The sequence below is a fragment of the Artibeus jamaicensis genome, unplaced genomic scaffold, assembly GCF_021234435.1.
Source record: "Artibeus jamaicensis isolate MK-2021 breed Jamaican fruit bat unplaced genomic scaffold, CSHL_Jam_final contig_415, whole genome shotgun sequence".
Lineage (NCBI taxonomy): Eukaryota > Metazoa > Chordata > Mammalia > Chiroptera > Phyllostomidae > Artibeus > Artibeus jamaicensis.
This window is the reverse complement of record NW_026521823.1, coordinates 14,317,639-14,329,525: the sequence shown is the minus strand read 5'-3', so window position 1 is coordinate 14,329,525 and position 11,887 is coordinate 14,317,639. Positions and strand designations below refer to the sequence as shown.

The 11,887-nt window shown below is 34.4% G+C and overlaps 1 non-coding gene across 1 annotated transcript; it reads left to right on the top strand.

The window, feature by feature from the left end:
* The first annotated feature begins 9,844 nt into the window (after positions 1–9,844).
* On the top strand, positions 9,845–10,000 carry LOC119044098 (U1 spliceosomal RNA). Its single transcript, XR_005081548.2, has one exon. It is a non-coding gene; the product is annotated as a U1 spliceosomal RNA (small nuclear RNA).
* The last annotated feature ends 1,887 nt before the right edge of the window (positions 10,001–11,887 follow it).

The following is an 11,887-nucleotide window of genomic DNA, read 5'->3' as shown; positions in this document are numbered from 1 at the left end:
AAGAAAAAGGGCTTTTGGACTCAGACAACAGTGTGGTGACTGCAGTGGGGGAGGGGAGTGGTTGGAGGTAGAAGAGGGTATGTGGGGGATGAATGGTAATGAGTGAAAATACCATAAAAAATGAAAACAAAAGCTACAAAACTGGTGTTCTTGGAAGCATTTGAAATCTTGCTTCCCAGCATATAATGTTTGTGTGACTCAAATATATTTATAAAAATTCTCTACAGGTTTAGACATTTCTGACAAAGCAGTAACTGACAAAAGCTGATGTAAGAAATGTTCAAAACTATTAAGAGTTTTTGTTTGAGCCAAACTGATGACCAGGTGGGGAAGCAAGATCTCAGATGCTCCCAAGAATAACAATGTAGCAGCCTCTTTTATGCATTTGAAATTGAGGAGATTTATGGAAGATAAGAGTAAGCAAGGCAGGGATTGAATTACAAAATAGTTAACAAGATTAAGTGCTCTAGAGAAAATTAATCCTCCCTTCAAGGGGTATTACTTCTGGCTTTTTTAAGGTGTATTAACCAAGATGCACAAGAATGAACAGCACTTGCTTGAGACCTTTTTCACCAAAGAAGTGATAGGCCAGGGGCATGACTCCTCACCATAACCAGCCCACTTAGGAATTTATATCTGTAACTCTGTGAGGTTACTTTCCACAGAATCCCTTTTTTCTGTCTACAGTTTTAACCCATTTCAAGAAACTTTTAGTAGAGCATATTTAAGGGGAAAAATGTTTTGGAACAAATCAATACTGAAATGACATAGATGAAAAGAAGACGCATAGGAACTGGTAGTTATCTCCTTGAGTTACAATTTCTTTACTAACATGTTGCCGATCAAAAAACAAACCTGAACTTATAAAGAGAGATTTTACTTGAAAGTACAATAGGAAAAGCCAGCGTTTGTGCTCCCTGTCACCTACTGGACAGAATAAGCAGAGACAAAGATTGAATCTCTATGGGCCCTTTATTCAGTTGGTCAGCAATCTGAGAAGGTGGATTTTTACCCTATCAGATCGTCTTAAATTACATTTTAAACCAACCCTTTTTCTAAGAAGAAGAAAAGTATAGGTAAGGGGTTTGGAGTTCACCAAAGAAGTTAATCAGATAAATGGCTAAGCATTCTTTCCTCTGTGCCCTGGGTGTGGTCTTTATCTCTGCCCTGGGCTGTGGGCATCTCACTCTGGAGCACAATGGCTCAGATAATGCCCTGATTGCTTGCAGTCCTCCTTAGGCACATAGGTGGAAGGCTTACAGTTTCCTGCAGTAGGGTGGAACAATAGCTTTTTACACACATTGATTGTTAAGCTTATTAGCTATTGCCTAAAACCAAAATTTTTCCAACACTTGAGTCCCCCATCAAAAGGATCATTGGGGGAATAGAAAAGAGCTTATTGCTGTAGGGGAAGGAAGGCAGAGTATTCAAATACAATGTTCTTAACCTTCGCTGTTTTCCAGGATCCAAGGGCTGAGTAAAACTCAACCTTGTCAGGATGTTTTTACATCACAGCTTGTTCTGTGTTATGTGTTCACCCATGCTACCCTGACTGAGAAAAGACATGGAAGAATTTAGTCAGACATAAACCCAGCTGTCTCATATACCCACAACCCAAACTAAATGTTATCTGGAAAATAGACTTTAGAGAGATAATGTGAAATAATCCCTTACAGTGAAGAACCATTAATATACCTAAGGCTATTTCCATTGGTCTCCTCCTGGTCTACTTTCCAATACGGTGCTGTACTTACTGTAAAAAAACAAAAATTCAACTGCCGCAGTGCTGTCAGACATCCTGGTCTAAGTTTAATATAAGCTTTGAAGAACCTTTGTTTACCCAAACCCCAAGCACCCTAGGAAGAGCGATAGGGCCGTTTGGGAAAGCAAACAGCAGGATATTCACAAGGGCTAGGACTAGCACCCCCATGGTTAGAACTAACTTCCGCATTTAGCCTTTGTACTCTGCTTCTGCCACTAGCTAGAACTAACTTCTGCATTCTGCTTCTGTATCCCGCTTTGCTACGAAGGTAGACAGGAAGACCCCGTAGACTATATAAACCTCAAGAATCCTTTGTTCGGGGCTCAGAATTTGGATATTGACTCCTCTGGGCCTGTGCACGTTAATAAACCTCGTACTCCAGAATCCCTCAGTGTCTGGTTGCTTCATTTTCCTGTAACAAGTTCACCTTTAAAATGGTAGTTCATTCATTTCACTACAGATGGTATATATTCCATGTAGAAAATTAGGGAAATATATCAAACTAAAATATGTGCAGATTACCAAAAATCTTATTACCAATAAATAGCTATATGAGTGTTTCACATATATGTAATATTTATATACTTGATATCATGCTGTGTTTAAAGTTTTGTGTCCTGATATTTGTCTCTCATGTATTATCATATATATGTGATAAAGTTATTATAAACATAGTTTTAATTTTTGTATAATCTTCTATTTTATATAATAATATTATATGTGGTTATACCATATTTCACTGCAATAAATATGTTAATGCACTTAGGATGTTTGATTTTTTTAATTTCCCAATTTCCTAGTCAAGTAAATAATAATAAAAATCAGTGCATATATATTTGGTTGAATTGGATTATCTTTTAAAGTTATTTTCATGTAGTGAGCAAAACCGGCTTAATGAATATGAACAGGCTAAAATATTTACTTCTGATTTGCCTTCCAAAAAGAAGCATTAGAGCATTATTTCACTACATTTTAATATATTCAAATTTTCTCAAAAATTTTTAAACTGAATGATAAAGTGATATTTCAATATTCACTCTATATTTACTTATCATGTTAAACATTGTGTTGCCACCCTTCAAGGCAGGTTCATGGTATTCGTGCAGATAGACAAATATTCACAGGCTGTTGGGATGTCTGACATGCCTTTATTCACAGGTGGAGAGCCAAGCATGCTGCAAGCTGCGTGTCTGCCTGCATGCCTCATGTTGTGACTCTTGTTCCCCAGGCTGGCACCCACTGTGGCACCTGTCCCTTTGCATGTTTCTCATCATCATCGACCCCAGGAGGAAGTCCCTACTGTTTAAGTACTAGAGGGGAGCAAAGCCAGAAAACTGCCAGAACTTTACCTAACATAACATAATTCTGTGTATGCAAGCCCACTACATGTTATAGGAACATTTTTTCAGACCCAGTCTCAAGGCTAGAAGAACACTATTATCAGGCCCCTCCGAGGCTATGGGAGCACTGCTTACCTTACCTACCCAGACGCCTGAGCAAGGAAGCCAGACTGCCTCCACTTACCCTACAAACGTACTAATATCTTATTATTTAATTTGCATTTACTGATGATGTTCAACATATAATTTTCATTCTCTTTGAATTTTTAGTCCTCCTTAGTTGTAGAAAATTTACATTTCTTTTATAAATACATGAGCTCTCCTCATTTTTTGTACATCTAGGTCTGTTCCTCAATTTAGCCCTTCAAAAAATTTAAAAATTAAAAAATACGTATTTAGCCCTTCATGAACTCTTAACATTTATAACCCTTAAAATAAATTCTCTATTTCCTCTCTTTAGTTAAACCTTTCTCTAGTACCCAAACTTCCATGCTGTTATTCATGTTTAACACATCAGAAAGAGGGGTTCAAAATCTGCTGACTTTCTATTGCTTTATTTTTCAAACACTATTCTTTCAGTAATGGCACTATTAGTTTATAATTCTTACTTATCATCCCTATAATCTATGAAAATCCAGGTTATTACACCTTTTCTTTTTGTTTTTCCTATATATTTTCGACTGCTTGATAGAACCTTGCTCTTAGCATTTGAGTTTCTGAGAAAACTTTGGCTTTACCTTCTGAAATAAAATAAAATGTCAGTTAACAAATAATACCTCTATAAATTTCCCTAACCCATAGTAAATGCCTTTACTGTATTTTCATAATTGCTTATCTTCTGAGCTCCTGTTCTTAGAAAAATGCCTGTTGTAGAATAGTTGTTAATATTTTGGGAATAGATTAATTTACCAAGCATTTTATAACCTGTTGTAGTTGTGTTCTCTGTAATTGTGTTTGTGTGTTTATATCACAAACAACATATGCACAATTCCTTTAAATTCTAGATCATGAGTTTATTAAACATAAATGCCAGGGTTTTCCAAATAATGCATGTAATAAATGTTTCTGCCTAACATGAAGACAGACAGACATACTTGTACTCAACCTGTGACACAGGTAATGTTGGAATTAGTTACTCAAGGTTAGCAGAAGTTCATACAAGAAATATTAACAAATCCAAACAGAATATCTGAAACTATAGGTAAGGAGGGGAAAAAGTCATCATCTTTGGTTTAAAGCTAGATTACTTTAATTGACTCTTATTAGCAATTAATAGTCTATTGGAACAAAAGGCTAACAAGTAACATTCTAATGTTATCCTATTTTGAGCCTAATTTCATAGATTATTTTCAAATTCTCCACTACTTTGATGTAGCTACCACAAGTCCACTGGCACTCTATCAACTGAATTTAAAGGGCCTTTTATCAGAAAATGTGCATAGCTTCAGACACAGGTATACAAACATTTGGACTCTTTTAAGATATGATTTAGATAGTTTTCTACGAAATTATTTTAGCTACAGGAAACATAGTTAATAATAAAGCTAATTAAATGACAATTTTAGTTTGATCAAAGATAAACTCTGTAAACAAATTGCCTGTTATAAAAATAGTCATAGGGGTATAAAGTACAACATAGGGAATATAGTCAATAATATTGTAATGACTATGTATGGTTCCAGATGGGTACCACATTCATTAGTGTTATCACTTTATAAGGTGTATCAATGTCTAATCATATGTTGTATACCTGAAACTAATATAATATTGTATGTGAACTATAATTAAAAATTAAGAAAAGGTAAACAGCATAAAACAGTATTCAAAATTAATCCAGATAATTGCCTAATGAATACTGATGTTCTGAATATTTTACAAAATGCACTGTATTTTGTCTACATTGTCTACCATTAACCATAATATTAAGGTAAGACATGGCGTGCACTCTAGTTGGTACAATATTTTGCTGTTTTGAGCTATATTTTGTAATGAAATGCTACATAGCAGTTGAATATAATTTTTTCCATAATAAAAATAGCAAAGCATCTTCCCTGTTAGCCAATAACAAACAGTATTCATATCAAAATGAACCTATTAAAGAAAAAAGTGTGGCCTCTTTTACATACTTTTATAGCAGTTTGATAATATTTTGGCATAATCAGTGCTGGAATAAATCTAGTATATGTCTCAACAGAAAGTGTAAAAGCTGAATAAAAAATTGCACGAATCCAGTTTTATCATGCACAATTTTTAAAACGATGCTCAAAATTATACAGAACTATGCTGCTTAGGCATTTCTTTAATGAATTGGAGTGAATGATAGTGCTTTCTTATAAACAAACAGGCACATAGAAACAGTAAAATCGAAAGGAGGATTCAGAGAATTGCATTATGCTAATCCCAAGAAAGTCATTGTTGTGATGTAGTACAAGAACAGTCTATATCCCATTCACTTCAAATATGAAAATACACTGCGGAGGCCATTCAGAAGTTACTGTTACTTCATAGTATATTCAGCAAATCAATGTAATATGCATTCACTCTTCTGGCAATGTGGGCTGTCAGAGTTCCTAAAATCCACCAATTCATCTAGAAGGGATGACAGTTTGAGGTGTTTTTTTTTTATAAATGTAAAATTGTGAACTCATAGTTGTAGTCTCATGCACAGTATATTAAACAGAGAAGAATGCATAAATACATTTATTGAAATTTTACATAGCTTTATTATTGAACTTACTTTTATTATTTTATTTTTAAAAGGAACACCCCAAATATTTCATTTTTTAAAAAACATTTTATTTATTTATTTATTTTTTAGAGAGAGGGTAAAGGAAGGAGAAAGAAAGGGAGAGAAACATCAATGTGAGGTTGCCTCTTACACGCCCTGTACTGGGAACCCGGCCCACAACCCAGGCTTATGCCCTGACCAGGAATCTAACTGCAGACCACACCCAATCCACTGAGCTACACCAGCACCAGCCAGGGTTGAACTTACTTTTAAATATCAGTGTTATATATGTGATGAAAAATACAACACAGAAATAGCTTAATAAATATTAATTTTCTTAAAGGGAATTTGTTACTAATTAATGGAGTTTTCCTTTGACAAATTTTATAATGTCTTATTTTAAATATATTAATATATATTTTATGGGGCCACTAAGATAATTTAAGGCATAGTGTATCTTAAGTAGGCAAATGTGTTACTTATTTGATAATTGAAGTTTTGATTCCTCACTCAAATAATGCCAAATATAAAATTTTGTTATAACTAACATGGGTTATCTACATAAATGCATGCTGCTCTAGAATAGTAAAAATACTCAAATATTGTTGGTTGTAGCAGAAAGACATGTGTTTAATCCAAAATATTTTTAATGAGGATTTTACAGCCAAATACACTTAGAGTATTGTGTGAGGTCAAGTGCCAGACTTTCTTCATTCAGATTTGTACTTTAATCATTTCTTTTGTAAATAACCTTTAGGATCACACTAGAAGCTGAGTTCAAACCATTCTACCGAGAATCTAATATTCTAGTAATTTTGATGGGAGAAATTTTTTTAAACATGCTTTTCTAGAATTCTACTTTTTCCCTTAAGTTGGTATTATGAATTGAGATCTATTGGTTAAGGTAATGTTTTTCATACAGAATGCTGACTACATATATATATATATATATATATATATATATATATATATATAAAACTATTGGGTTAACAAGATAAAGAGATTAAGAAAAAACTAACTTATAAACACACATACACAAAAACACACAAATGAATATATTCTAAAGAACCAGAATCCTGTATTTAAACTCTATTCTATCTAGTCCTAACTATGTGATCTTGAAATATTTAAAAAAGCCTTAGCCCTGGTTGGTGTGGCTCAGTGGATTCCAAAGGGTCACTGGTTTGATTCCCATTTAGGTCACATGCCTGGGTTGTGGACCAGGTCCCATCAGAGGTGCACAAGTGGCAACCACACACTGATGTTTCTCTCCCTCTCCTTCTCCCTCCCTCCCCCTGTATCTAAGAATAAATAAATATTTTTTCAAAAACTTTAAAAGCCCTACAATATATCAATATATTCATCTTGAAATCCAGAGTAATAATAAAAGTTTCTAATAGGATTTTTAATGGATAACTTTCACAAGTTTAAAAGAGCATGACTGAATCTCATACTCACCAATATAAAATAAACATTTGTCCAAGTTGATGTTTGACTCACTATTTAATAATGGAAGCAGCAACATGTTATGAACAGTCTAGAGAACATTTAAGTATATATATAGAATAGATATAGAGGTAGGGATGAGATTTGATAGATTGCTGGGTAAAATGCAAAACTGACTAATGTTTAAAACCCATAAACCATAATACTTAGATTATGTCCTCTACTTGATGAATATTATTTACATCTCTGTAAGGCAAAATTCAACAATTTTTCCTCTGCCTCTAGAGGGTTGAAAATCAGTAAATAAATCCAACACTACATTAAAAGAATACCCATTAATCTCTTTTCCTTATATCCAGTTTGTGGGTACTTTTATTACAATAGTTTCTTCTGTTGTGATCAGAATCTCCAAGATTATTCTTGATCACAACAAAAACTGTTCTTGTTAGATTTGGCCTGATTATTTGTATAGATTCCATGAGAGTGTTACTTAACTCAATAAGCCTTCCTGAATTTGTTCTGTGAGTCAGGCTTGAAAGATTTTGGCAACTAATAATGTCAAATCATTAACCTCTGTGTATAAAGTTTCAAAAGTATCATTGATTGACTCTGAAACTCTATGGTTTATTCTTCATTTCTGAGGTTGAAGATCCAAGTCCAAGACACATTGTCCATGAGATTTTTAACTATTAATCTATACATTTGGGTAAAGTTCTCTTAAATTGAGATTCTTGATGATTTGTTAAGGTCCCTAAATTACTAGTGATCATTTATTTTTAGTAAAAAAATATTTGAATTCCTAAAACTGAGAGATTAAAACTTTATAATCCAGATAAGTCAGATTTCTTGGTAAGATATTACAGAATTATCTCCAAATATTATTTATCCCTATTCCTTAATATGTGTTTGTCACACCTGATTGAATGAATTTTTTCAAGTGTCATATTCCAAGTTTAGCCTTGATTGCACTATTGACTTCATCCAATTATATCCTGGTAACATGGAGGGCAAAGTCATATTGCATCTGTGCAAGTAATTGATTGCCATTCTAAGTAAGAAAACAGCAAACGTATTTGTGTTTGGTTTTTGAGGGGATAGTGAGAATCAGATATGAATTCAGATTGGCTCATTTCATCTTCAAAGAACATAATCTACTAAACTGTGGATTAGAGATATCTTAAACAAAAAAGAGCTTTTTCATATATCATGTAAAATAGAACATTAAAAATACTGCCCATAGTATTTTGTGAGGTTCACTTCTGAACAAAAGAGAAAATGAGCGCCTGGATTTACCCTCCCACATGAAACCCTCTTTCGGGTGTTGTCTGTATTTTTATACAAACAACATACTTTCGAAATTAGTTTTAGAATTTGATCAAGTGTCAGCTCAAGACATTGGTCCTGGAGCAAGGAAAACCAAACAGGATGAACCCTATGAATGCTCTAGCTATGCCTGATGCAAGTGACTCTCCAGGATGCGGAGGCGCGACTACAGACAAAAAGGTCAGAGTGATGTGATTACTTGATGCAAGGAACCCAGGAGCCCAAAATGGTTATTGCATTTAGAGGCTGACAGGTACAAGTTAACAGAAGTTCCCCGGGAGACCCCCAGAAGCACGCTGCCCGGCTGACATCTTTAAGTCACTGAGACCCAGTTTGGACTTCTGACGTCCAATATTGTAAAATAATCAATTTGGGGGTGTTTTAGAGCACTAAATCTGCAGTAAGTTGTTATAGCAGTAATAAAAAACTAATATGTCTTATGGATCAAGGCATATAATACTTACTCTCCTGTCACACCCTTTATAACTTGCTGTATTTCCTCAAGTTTGGTCTTTCATTATGTTCTTTCATATTCTGGGACACCCTCTGTTTACTCTTTAGGACAAAACTATTCATTCTAGCCTGCAAAAAAAAGTGAAAATATTTTTTTCACCTTGCATGCATGCCTCTATTTTTCTGTCACTGTTGCTCTGACTGGACTCTAAACTACCTATGTGAATAATTTTTAATCAAAGTATCTTCTAATTCACAGAGAAAAGTGGGAGGGGAGTAGAAAGCTCAGAATTGTGTCATAATCAAGTATTTCAGTAGAGTAGCAAAGCTTAAAAATGTACTTTAATACAACTTTTTACAGCCACACATGACTCCCTTACACATTTTTTAAAATGGGAAAAATGAGCAGACTCATTAGCTTGACTGAAAAATTCACTCTATAGAATATACAAAAGAGATAAGGACATATGTAAACTGAAATATACGCTTCATAATCAATGTTTTAGTATTCAATTTTTCTAAGAAAGTATTCACATGTCCAACATTGTTATCAATTAACTCAATTTAATAACCCACAATTTTAAGTTACCTAAAGATCATGGAAATAGTTTACACTGACAAATAAATTGGTGACATAAAAACTTTTATTATAAACATTAAATTATTATGTTATAATTAGTCTTTGCATTTGAAACAAACACAAATTTTTGTAAGTAAATAAAATGTACATGTAATTAGCCTCAAGAAAAAGACCTGTAGCTATTAAGTATTTTTCAAAACACACAAACTTTTATGTTTCCCTGGAAGAGAAGATACCACAATTGTAAAGGTGGTTTTCCTAAAGCCAAGCTGACCCATTGGGTGTGCTGACCCCTGCAATTGCCCGAATGTGGGAAACTCGACTGCATAATTTGCAGTACTGGGGGGCTGTGTTTGCGCTCTCCCCTGGAAGGAAAAAAGAAGGAAAAATGCCACACAAAATTATTATAACTGTCTTAAGATTTACCTTAACTATGAATATAGATTCTAAAAATGTTTCTAAGCTAGCAGTTTCTCTAAGGATTGCTTTTTTAAAAATAAAATCTGTATATTTACAGGACTAAGATTTGGTTTCTTTATTCTATGAGAATTCGAGAATATTTTATTTACTTAAACAATTATTAGTATCTACAAATGCATTAGTATCTATAAATGAAAGTGCTCCTTTCATTGAAGTAGGAAAGCATTTCAAACACAAAAAAGCAAATGTTTTCTCAATTACAAATCTGAGGAGTCCTAGATACACAATCCATATTTTTAGTTCTGTAATATTATCTACAGATGATATTGAAATACAATAACTGTTTCTATCTCAAGGGCTGTTTTCTTTCCTAGTGGATAAAAAATAGTTAATTGATCTGATCTCATGAATAGACAAACAAAAAGACTAACAAACTGGATTCTTTGCCATCTTTTATTCAACAAAGCATTGTTCTCATTTGTTGATCCTACCGAGTTCACCAAATGATGAGATCCTGAAACCAAACCCCAGTCATTGCTACCATCAATGAGAAATAAGTTATTACCAGAGTGTGACTCAAAACAAACAAAACAGAACAAACAAACAAAAGAAAGAAACAAGAAAATCAGGGAACAGAGTAGGGCCAAGTCCTGTTTTTATTTTTTTTTTGAAATTCTCTCTGGCTCTCTGGGAGCCAAGAAAAAACTAACTAACTAACTAACTAACTAACTAACTAACTAACCAATCTGCCTTCACTAAATAGCCCCATGAGGTACAAGTTGGGAAATTATTTTTCTTGTGAATCTCAAAGTTCTTCAGCAAAAGCAGCAGTTTGTCCTCTGGACTAACACTTCAGGACTTTTGTGGAGACAATGACCTTGGCAGAGAGTGTCTTCCTTAGTCCAGGTCAGGGAACAGATCTGTTCTTTATCCCTGAGGATAAATAAAATAGGTGATACCTCTCTTCAGAACAAAGACTGGACAGATTTTCTAGGAGCTCCTACACAGCCTACAATCACCTAAAACTGTGTTTCCTCAGCTGTGATACAAACACACTGTGTGTGGAATTCAACAGGCTCCATCTCTGCTTTGTCCCAAGGCCTTGGGGATGTGAGGGGAACCCAGGCGAACGTGAAGTTGATGCTGCATGCACTGCCGTAATAAAGTCCTTTCAGCTGACCCAGGAATCTCCTATCTCCTCCCAGCATCTATGAAACCAAGGCAAACTGAGTAACTTGTTACTTCTTGTAGGGCGAACTCACACTTCCACAATTCTCGACAGCATCATTTTTTAACTACTAGGTTTCTGAATCCTAAGTCTATTTGTGCATCTTCACAGATGCCAGCATAAGAAATGCCCAAACCTGTAGAGAAGTTTTATAAGAATTTATGTAAGTCTAAACTGATTACAGTCACCAGCTATAAAATGCTCTGAAGAATAATAGTTTTGTGGGGTTCGTATGCATTTGAATTTAAGGAGGGAACTTACTGAAGATTACATAAGGGTGGGAAAAAGCAAGAAAAGGGATTGAATTATAAGAATATGTGCTCTCTTAAGGAGTATCATTATTTCTGACATTTCAAAGTTATGTTAAGCTAGGAGCAGAAGGCCAATGGACAGGGCTTGTTTTAAGTCCTGGCTGGATAGCTCAGTTGGTTAGTGTGTCATCATATATGCCAATGCTATAGGTTTCAGCCCCGGTCAGAGCACATGTAAGAGGTAACCCAGTGAATGCATAAATGGGAGCAACAACAGATTGAGTCTTTCTCTCTCAAAGATCAGAAAAAACATTAAGACCTCTCCCTAAAAAAGTTATAGGTCTGAATTGTGACTA